Source organism: Callithrix jacchus, chromosome 15, assembly GCF_049354715.1.
Source record: "Callithrix jacchus isolate 240 chromosome 15, calJac240_pri, whole genome shotgun sequence".
NCBI classification, from domain to species: Eukaryota; Metazoa; Chordata; class Mammalia; order Primates; family Cebidae; genus Callithrix; species Callithrix jacchus.
In genome coordinates this window covers 72,767,958-72,778,789 of record NC_133516.1, presented here as the reverse complement: position 1 = coordinate 72,778,789, position 10,832 = coordinate 72,767,958, and the positions used below count along the sequence as shown (strand labels likewise).

The 10,832-nt window shown below is 49.7% G+C and overlaps 1 pseudogene; it reads right to left on the bottom strand.

The window, feature by feature from the left end:
* Nucleotides 1–222: 222 nt before the first annotated feature.
* LOC100407259 (transcriptional repressor protein YY1 pseudogene) lies at nt 223–2,159 on the bottom strand (annotated as a pseudogene).
* Between the last annotated feature and the right edge of the window lie 8,673 nt (nt 2,160–10,832).

Here is a 10,832-nt window from a genome sequence, read left to right as displayed (position 1 = left end):
CCCAAGTAGCTGGAATTACAGGCATGCACCACCATGCCCAGCTAATTTTTGTATTTTTAGTAGAGACAGGGTTTCTCCATGTTGGTCAGGCTGTTCCTGAGCTCCCAATCTCAGTTGATCCACCCGCCTCAGCCTCCCAAAGTGCTGGGATTACAGGTGTGAGCCACTGAGCCCGGCCTTGCAAGTTTTATGAGTTTATCATTTCTTGTATTCTTGTTCTTTTTTTTTTTTTTACAGATCTTGTTCTGCCATATTCTCACTTTAGGGTTGCTATTTTCTTGTTGCCCTTTCTGTTACATGGGATGTACACTTCAGGTGTTAAAATGTACAATACATTCTACAACTGAGCACCACTTTCTGTAACTGAACAGGCAAAGAAATTACACTGAACATCAGCATCTGGCAGTATTTTTTGGAAAAAAAAAAAGTGACTAAAATGGGTTTAAATTGATTAACACTATTAAATCACATCTAATATTTGATACTACATGATTCAATACAGCTATATGATACAATTATACAAAATGTATTAACATCAGAGAATACAACCAAAATTAAGACAGCAAACAAAACCTATATGAATTTTTTTTTACAGGAAAATACTTTTGAAGTATGCATGTAACTGCCTATTCTTATAAAGAAAATCTGCTGCAAGCAAAGTTATCAACCTCCAGAAAAATCACACATAGCATTACTAAGCATATCCCCAAAAAAGTGTACAATATGCACACTTGGAAAATACAAAATTAAAAAAATTGTAAGCAACAGGTGAGCTTCATATTTATACAAATGTGAAAAGAGGTCCCATTTTTAGCACTGTTGTATAAATAATTGTCTTTTGATGCGAAGTTCATGAATTGTCCTCCTGTTGGGACCACACTTTACAAAAACACCCTGTTTTTGAAACGAGATTACAGAGCAAGATAGAGCATCTTAGCAATGTCATCTTAGTAAAGTTTTTTTTTTTAATTTTTACTACTTTATCAAAACATATGTCTCTTAGGTGTGTAGGATTCATTTTTAAAATTCTTCCTAGAGATAATATACAAAGGAGAGACATATTTATTCCCAATCACATTCCTGGAAGATGCTTCCCGTGGTCGAGAAGGGTCTTTTCTCTTCTTTTCACTGGTTGTTTTTGGCCTTAGCATGTGTTAAGATGTGAGATTTCAGGTTAGTTGACTGAGCAAACTTCTTATTACAACCATCGAAGGGGCACACATAGGGCCTGTCTCCGGTTTGGATTCACACTTGTGTGCGCAAATTGAAGTCCAGTGAAAAGCGTTTCCCACAGCCTTCGAACGTGCACTAGCAAATTCTGCCAGTTTGGGATCTGAGAGGTCAATGCCAGGTATTCCTCCAGGAGGAAGTTTTTTCCCGTCATATATTCTGAATAATCAGGAGGTGAGTTCTCACCAATGATCTGCTCTTCAACCACTGTCTGGTGGTCAGTATCTTTTTTTTTTTCATCTGAGGACCGCAAGGTGACAGAGAACTCGCCCTCCAGGGTCTTGATCTGCACCTGCTTCTGCTCCCACTTCTTGTTGCCCGGGTCGGCGCCGCCGCTCAGGTAACTCTTCTTGCCGCTCTTCTTGCGCCGCCCTTCTTGACGCCGCCGCCGCCCGAAGACGACGAGCCGCCGCCGCGGTTCTTGCCGGCCGCCGCCACCGTGACCAGCGTGTGCTCCATGTAGTCGTCGCCGCCGCTGGCCGGCGCGGGTACCGGGATGAGCATCTGGTCCTCAAAGCCGTCCTCGGCGTGCAGCCCATCCGAGTTGTCGCCGCCCACCACCTCCTAGCGCGTCTGCACCAGGATCACCTCCTGCTGGTGGTGCACCTGGGTCGGGTCGTCGGTGACCAGCGGCTGCAGCGCGATCATGGGCGGGTGGCGGTGGTGGTGGTGGTGCACGGCGTGCCCGTGGCCGCCCCCGCCACCGTGGTCGCCGCCACCACCGTCCTCGTAGTCGCCGTCGTCGTCCTCCTCCTCCTCGCCCACCACCGTGGTCTCGATGGTCTCCACCGGGATGGTCTCCACCTCGATCTCGTGCAGCTCCACGATCTCGGCCGGCATCTCCGAGCCGTCCGTGGCGATGTAGAGGGTGTCGCCCGAGGCCATGGCTGAGGGCTCCGCAGCCACCCGCGCGGCGGCCTCGGCTGCTCAGCTGCGGGCGGGCGGAGGAGGAGGCGGCCAGCAGTGGGGAAGGAAGGCAGAGGGAGGCATATTCTTGTTCTTTATAGCTGATAACTGTAATTTTTCTGTAACACAGTTGAAGGTCATAAAAAATGCCCAAGCAGGCTGAATTCCAGCCTTTAGGCGCTGTAGCAGAGGGTAATAGATAAGGCCTGTGTTAGAATCCTTGAGCTCTACAGATAGTGAACATCTGGGTTGCATAGCAGCAGTCATAAGTAAGTCTAAGTTAGGTGCCTGCCGTTCCTTAATAAATTGCCTTTGTTCTGCACCTACAAACTTGTTTTAGCGCCACTGTGTACTTCATGTATAAAAAATCAAGCCCCGTCTTTGTTAGGCGTCCAGCCATTTTGGATGCAAATTGGAGCTGGGCCGGTGTACACCTTAAATAAACACCTTCTGCCACCTCAGTGGTCTCTCCAGTCTCTAAAATCCTGCAACAGTGGCTGCACAGTTCCCTGGACTTGGGGACGTAGCCATGTTTCAAGTTTCTGGTGAGGAGTTGCCACGCCTGGAGTGACTAGGAGAGAGAAAACAAATAAACACATCCGGGTCCCAAAGTCAAGGTCCCTGGATATTGTGGGCAGCAGTGCGGCCTTAAGGAAATAAGCCACCAGCCTCTTGGGCCTTGCTGGGACGTGAGGGTCCACAGATGAAGATATGCCATCCCTCACCTTGTTAGAGGCACCACCCTGCCTCTGGTGGCCACGTGGCAGGCCTGGACTGTCCCCATGCTGTCCTGCAGAGGTGGCCGGGCCTTGGGCCAGCACTGGCATCGCTGCCCCAGCAAGCAGAAAGCCGTCAGGTGCTTGGCGGAGGCTGCTTGCTGTTGAATTATTTAACACCCTAATGCGTCCACTTTCACATCCTCTGCTGATCCCAAAGACCAAGGGACGGGTGCTGGTGAAGTTGTGATAAGTATTAATGAGGCAGCACTCTGCGAGGTGCGTCTGCTTCATGTGCCCTCCTGCTGGGGTCCGGGGCACCTCCTCCATGGTGGACATCCCAATTTGGGGCCACCTGGGCCCTGGGAATGTTTTTCCAGTGTGGGGAGCTCCCTAGGGGGCTGTGGGGTGGTTACACAGCCAGGAGCAACTGCAAGGAGGGGATTTCCAGTCCCTGGACAGTGTGGGAGGCCGCAGCTGTCCAGTAGAAGGGCCAGTTCTGGAGTTCTGGAGTCTGCTGACCTTCAGCTCCGCTTTTGCTGGCAAACGTGGGAGCAGGGGTCAGGAACACCATGTAGCCTGGTCTCTGGGTAAGCCTGGCTCAGCCAGGGCCTGCTGTCGAGGTGGATGGATGGAGCATCGTCCCTGCCTGCAGGGAGCTGATGGTCTTCTGGGGGAAGACAGACAGACAACGGAGCTGACGCTCCAGAGCACAGGGCTGCTGCAATGAGTGTGGGCTGGGAGGTGGCCTGTGGTCTGGAATCAAGTGATGAGAAGGGGCTGTGACCAGGTGAAGGGACTGCTCCAGGTGAGGAACACGAATCAGGGGTGAGGAGCTGGGATGAGTTTGGCGGGAGGTAAAGGAGGCCAGAGAGAGGAGCGGGGTCAGCATGGCTGGGAGAGAAGGTGGGACCAGATCCCAGGGCTCCCAGGCTGGGGCTTAGAAGTGGAGCTTTGGTCCCCAGTGCTGACAGAGCCTTTTCAGAGGAGCTTGGGGGTGACATGTGTGACTGTGTTTTAAAGGCCTCTCCTGCTGAGGCACAAATTGTAGAAGGGCCTGAGGCAGCTGCCAGAGCCACTGGGAGGCTGGCATCATGGCCCAGGGGAAAGCTGCTGCTGGCCTGGACCAGGTGGCTGTGGTGACAGCAGGAGAATTTTGGGCTCACTTGCAGCTGACTTGCAGCAGGTGAGTGGCACTGAGTTGGGGGGGAAAGGGGGGCATTATGGGTGATTTGGGAGTGTTTGAAGAATTGTAGAAGCCTCTGGGGGTGAAGGTGGGGCCGGTGCTGCCTTCCTTCCTCCAGGTTCCCCCCATTGCACACCTGATGCCAGAGAAGTCATGCTGAAGCTGGATCTGGTCAGACCACCCTCACTCAAGAATGTTCAGTGGCTCCCCATTGCCTGTAGGTCCCAGTGCACACCCTTGAGGGTGGCAGTCAGGGGTCTCCCCAAGAGGCCCCTCTGGGCCTGGGGCCACCCCTCACCTCTACCTGTTCATGAGCAGGAGCAAGCAGAGCACATGAACTTCATTTTCCAGCTTCCATGAAACATTTTAAAAAATCTTTCCCTTTCCCCCCACCATGAGATATGAAAAGCATCTTATGTATTAGTGCAGCCACCATGCTGTCTCGTCCACAGGCTTCCCTCACCTCCCACCAAAGACCCCATCGCCTTGGAGAGCAGCCCCTTTTGAATGGTTCAAGTCGTTTTCAGATGAGTTATTTCAGTCTGTCTTTCCTGTCACCAGCCAGCTGATTCATGCACACACATGCGAGTCATTCATTCTACATTCCATGAGCACCTGCTGTATACCCAGCACTGAGCCAGACCCTGGGGACTAATGGGACTAGGAAGTGATCTCAACTTCAAGGACTCATCATTCAGAGCCAGGTCCAGCCACTCCCCGCCCATGCCTTGCCCCAGGTCTTGCACACCTGGGAGCACCATAGTTGTGCATGCAAGGAACTCAGCACAAGGCAGGTGCTAGGTCACTTCTGCCTCCCACCCCCTCATGGCTTTGGGAAGGTCCCCAGCCTCTGCATATAGAAATCCTGGAATCCTGGAATGCTGGAGCTACTTGGGGGGCTTGGAAGCTGGGGCTGCACCCACCTTTTAGGTGAGGGGCTAGCACGTGATTAAGGTCCTGCTTAATATGTTCCTGGAGTTATCCAGGAAGTATAAACAACATTCAATCTTTTTTTTTTTTTTTTTGAGATAGAGTCTTGCACAATCTCTGCTCACTGCAGCCTTCGCCTCCTGGCCTCTTGGGTCCCGGTTTAAGCAAATCTCCTACCTCAACCTCCCAAGTAGCTGGGATTATAGGCACGAGCCGCCATGCCCTGCTAATGTTTGTATTTTTTAGTAGAGACGGGGTTTCAACATGTTGGCCAGTCTGGTCTTGAACTTCTGACCTTGTGATCCTCCTGCCTTGGCCTCCCAAAGTGCTGGGATTACAGGCATGAGCGATCGCACCTGGCCAACATTCAGTCTTTTTAAAATTTATTATTATTTTGAGACAGGGTCTCACTCTTTCACTCAGGCTGAAGTACAGTGGCATGAACATGGCCCACTTCAGCCTTAGCCTCCTGGGCTCAAGTGATCCTCCTGCCCCAGCCTCTGTGTAGCTAGGAGTACAAGTATGTGCAACTATGCAAGGGCTGATTTTTAAAATTTTTTGTAGAGATGGGCTCTCACTTTGTTGCCCAGGCTGGTCAGCCAAAATTATAGTGCGCATTTCCCAGTGTCTATTGTACCCAGAGCTCCTGTGGGGATCTGATGAGAGGTTGACTAATCATACATACTTAACAGGTTATATGAGAAGCTATGAATATTCATGAAGGTGGTTCCAACATGTGTATTGAACAAATATGCATGTGACATATGACCCATGTTCAGTTTGGGGTGGAGACCATTTAAAGGTGTTACAGTTAGACCCTACATGTCAAAAGGTTTTTTCAGGACACCAAGGCATGCAAGTATGTGATTTTTGCAGACTGGCCAGAACTAGTGCACGGGTTGGTGGTCTTTTTATCCAGGAAAGTTACTGAAATCAATCTCTTGTCTAATTAAAGCTGTCGCTGTGGCTGGTAGAATGGGGCTGGGGGTCAGTGAGTCGACATTAATGGAGTGTAAGTGGTTTTAATGTTGTTTATCTCGAGGCCAGTGCTTGTTTGGCTGCTAAGAACTCAGTTTTAAAAATCATCCACTTTATTTTTCTTTTATCTTTCCACTCTCACACCTTCATTCCTTTCCTCTCTAGACACGCCTCTCCGGCAATGCATGTTTATCTAATTATGCTCTTCTTTAAGAATTCGCAGAGGCTGCTCTTGAAACAAACCAGGAATGGAGCCTCTGTGGAATACTCCTGCTTAGGGGAAGTCATGAACAATTAGTTCATCACCATCAGGCCAAAGTCAAGATAACACCAATCAGACCTCCAGACCAGCAGTTACCAGAGACAGCCATGGGGACAAAGACACAGACTTTGTGCCCTGCACCATTCCCATGTCTCCCATGCCAAGTTTCGCTTTAAAACCCCTATGGTAAATTATAAAATGTAAGATGCTCCTTTAGAACATAGTTCAATATCTTCTCCATTTGCCGGCTCTCCAGTTAAACCCACTTTTCCTCTCACCAGCCCTCTCTTCTCGTGTTTGGCTCACATAGCTGAACCTGGGTGCACTTACAGAGGTAATGATCACGCCTGCATTTTGCCCAGTGCTTCATAATTTCTGGAGCACCTCTCTTGTTTGCCCATGGTAGCCTGAACTAGGCAGGGCATCCAAACAGAAGTTAATGGATTTAGGCTGGGCATGGTGGCTCACATCTGTAATCCCAGCACATTGGGAGGCCAAAGTGGGTTGATCACTTGAGGTCAGGAGTTTGAGACTGGTCAACATGGTGAAACCTCGTTTCTACTAAAACTACAAAAATTAACTGGTGTGGTAGCACATGCCTGTAATCCCAACTACTTGGGAGGCTGAGGTACAAAAATCACTTGAATGCGGGAGAGGGATGTTGCAGTGAACTGAGATCATGCCACTGCACTCCTGCCTGGGCAACAGAACGAGATTCCCTGTTGGAAAAAAAAAAGTTAACGAACTTACCCAAAAGGTCAGTAGCCTAGGTTGTAGCTGAGCTAAGTCACCTGCTCCCAAGCCCATGCCTGCTGCCCCCTACAGGAGGGGAAGGTGGGAAGGATGACACAGTGGAAAAGATAAGCTCTCAGGAGCAGCCACATCTTGCTGTCAGAGGGTAATAGGCTATAAATCAAAAAGTATTTGACACAAGTCTCCATCACCTTAGGTTTCTTTTTCCAAGGTCAACAGTCAAGGCCTGTGACACAGCCTCAGGAGGTCCTAAGAACATGTGCCCAAGGTGGTTGGGTTACAGCTTGGTTTTATACAGTTTAGGGAGACAAAAGATACAGGCAAAGACACAAATTGATACATGTAAGGTATACATTAGTTGAGCCCCAGAAGAGTGGGCATCTCAAAGGCAAGGGTGGGAGTGGGGATAGGGAGTACTCACAGGTCATAGATGGCTTCAAAAATTTCCTGATTGGGAATTGGTTGAAAGAGTAAGTGGAGCTTAAGCCAAGGTTCTTGTCACGTGATGAAGCCTCTAGGTAGCAAGCTTCAGAGAGAATAGATGGGAGACATCTCTTGTCTGAACTTAAAAGGTGTCAGACTCTCCAGAAAAGACCTAGTAAGAGGAGAAGATTCTCTACAGAATGCAGATTTCCCTGCATAAGAGAAAACTTTGCAGGCCCATTTCAAAATATTCCAACAAAATATATTTTGTGGTAAAATACTTTGATTTCCTTCAGGGCCTACTGTCACATGACGTGTTATGGGATTTTTGGGGTGTTGTTTTACCGGCCGGAAACCTCTGTGGCCAGTGGTGCCTTTGTCTGAGTTCTTGTCCTGTATCCAGGAAGACTGAGGTATGCAGACAAGTGGAGGGTGAGCAAGATGCAGAGGAGCTTTGCTGAGTATTAGAACAGCTCAGAGGAGGCCCACAGTGGGTGGCTCCTCTTTGGAGGAGGATGGTCCTATTGAGTGTTCAGCTCTCAGCAGAGAGGCTGGCTCCTCTCTGCAGGCAGGTCACCCCATTGACTCTGCAGCTGTCAGCAGCTAGGAGGACCTGGAGAGGGTGGCTCCTCTCTGCAGCTGGTCATCCTGTCATCTGCTTAGCTCTGGCTGATCCTGTTGCTTCTATGGGCCTCAGAGGGGAGAAAGTGTATGCCAATTGGTCCATGGGTGGACCTGGAAAAAGCACCACAAGTTCCCAATCCGGTCCGTGGGACTGGCAGCTTGGCTTCAGGCCCTCCCTGGCCTGAAGGTGGGTCCCCACCAGGGACCTGTCCCCTTCCACAAAGGAATCTGTCTACCTCCTGCTGCCATTCATGACACCTGGGCTTGGCCCCAACTTTCCTCCAAGATCAGAATGGGCACTGACAGCATGGAGAAGCCAGGCAGTGGGAACAAGCACTTCTGAGCCTGCAAGGGCAGGGGGGCCTTCCAGGCCTCCAAGAGTTCAGGGATGCCTGAGTCTGCAGCCATGGTTTGGGTGGCTACAGCTGAACCCAGGAGGGCAGGAATCCTGCTTGTTGCCAGCCTCCTAAGAACACAGGGAGGCTCAGATCTGCAGCCACAAGTTGGGCGGCTGTAGCCCTGCTCTGGCGGCAGAGCTCCTGCCTGCTCAGTGGAGCGGGAAGCCCAGGTCTGCAACCCCATGGTTTGGGCAGCTGTAGCAGCACCTGGGGCGCTCCCATCCCAACTTGGAAGGGCTTCATGGAACATGCAGCTCCAGCCATGCCTCCCTTCTGCAGCTGGCATGATGTCAGCAGCAGGCCACCTAGAGCAGCCACTGCCATTAATGCTATACCAGAGTCAAGTTGGAATGCAGTGTTCTATTGCTATTACTGGAAGGAGGGCCTTGAGTATAAGTTGTCCAGGCTCTTGATGTTTTGAACAAAAAATTGGACGAAACTCACAAAATAACAAAGGAATGAAACAGGAATGAAGCAGCGAAATCAGGGACTTATAAAAGAGAGTAAGCACTTCACAGGCTGGGAGTGGGCCCTAGCAGCTCAACAGCCCAATTACAAAGTTTTCTGGGTTTTAAGTACTCTTTCAAGGTTCCTATCAGTTACCCCTTATACAGATGAAGGATTTGGTCTGTGGCTTAGTAAAGACTGAGGTGATTGGCATCCTATGCAGATGAAGGGATGGTCCCCGCTTGGCCCGCGATCACTCCAAGCCACTCCCCTGTTTTGTCTGAGCCATGGTGGAAGGGGAAGGGTTGTAGAAAGAGCAACCTTTGACCTTTTGCTACTTAGGCATGGGGAGCTGGATTTTTCCTTTTGGTTTAGCTTCAGAAAGTTGGCATGAATTGGCTTTAGGGCCCCTGCCTCCAGACCCACATGTTTTCCTTTTGATTCAGCTTGGATTCAACACAATTGGCCTCAGATTCCCTGCTTCCCCACAGACCTTGGTGTTTTTCCTTGATTCAGCATGAATTGACCTTACGTTCCCTGCCTTCAGACTGTACTCTCCTGCCTCATGACCACAGAGTCAGTTTTGTCAGTCTTGAGACCCCGGCTGTCTTGTTAATGCTGGTCCATAAACTCCAAAGGGAGGATGGTAAAATGAGGTATGTCTGACTCCTGCTGCCCATGATGGTTAGAACAAGTGTTTCAGGAGTGTTTTGGAATCCCCCTTGGCCAAGGGGAGGGATTCATTCAATGGAGGTGGGGAGAGCTTAGAGTTTTATTCTTGGTTTACACAAGCTTAAAAAGAAAAAACTTGACTTCAACACTAAAACTAAAAAAAAGGACTGGAAATTTCAAAGATAAAGGTCCCAAACAGAGAAAATAGCACTTCCACATCCACATTTGGGAACCATAGCACAGAGGTCCTGGCTGATTGCTCTTCCCTTGCCCAGGAAGCCAGGAGAGATGCCGGCCCTGAAGCACACTGGCTGGCCTGAAACAAGGGCAAGGCCTTTCCTGTTAAAGACGTTCTGGCCAAACTCAGATTCGTTCTCACCCCCACATGGATGCAGGAGAATAGGGTCTGCAGGGAGGGAACCTAAGGCTGATTCACGCTGACTTTCTAGAACTGAATCAAAAAGAAAACCTCACCTGTCCACACTCAAGTAATGAAAGGATCACAGGCTACTCCCCTTGTACAGTGTAGCAGATAAAAAATAAAAAGTTCCTCTAATTGGTCCCCTCCTGCAACCAATCAAAGTGGTTGTGGACCATTTCTTCACTTACACAGGATGTAACCAAGTAACCAGTGGAAACCTCTGGAGGGTACTTAAACCCTAGAAGATTTTGCCGCTGGTGCTCTTGAGCCGCGTGCTCAGCCCACTCCCAGTCTGTGGAGTGTACTTTTGCGTCAATAAATCTGTGCTTTTGTTGCTTTGTTTTTGTATTTTGTTCAGTTCTTTGTTGGAAACACCAAGAACCTGATGACTTGTAGTCAAGACCCTCACCAGTAACATGTACACACATGTGCACACACACACACACACACACACGTGGCAGGAAGGGGCACAGAACCTGGAGTCCAGTCACCTCTGGCTCCAGCCTGAGGTTCTGCATTTGCCAGCTGTGTCATGGGACAGGTCAGTTGTCCTATCTGAGTCTCGGTCTCCTGGGCTGTAGTCAGGGAGAAATAATACCTACTGCACAGGGCTGTGGGGACGGCCCAGACCTTTATAAACCTAAGAAAGAGAAGTCATTAGGAACTGTTCACGACATTCACAGCAAGGCAACCCTATCTCCTAGGAGGACGTTGGTCCCAGTACAGGGAGCAGGAGACTTGTTTCCAGAGGCTTCCAGGCTAACTCAGCAAATCACTTACTTTCTTGGAATCAGGCCCCAGAAGAAGAGGCTATCCCAGACCTTTCCTCCCAGGAAATGATTCATTCTGTAAGCAAACATAGACTGGGGGCCTGCTGAGGGAGGCT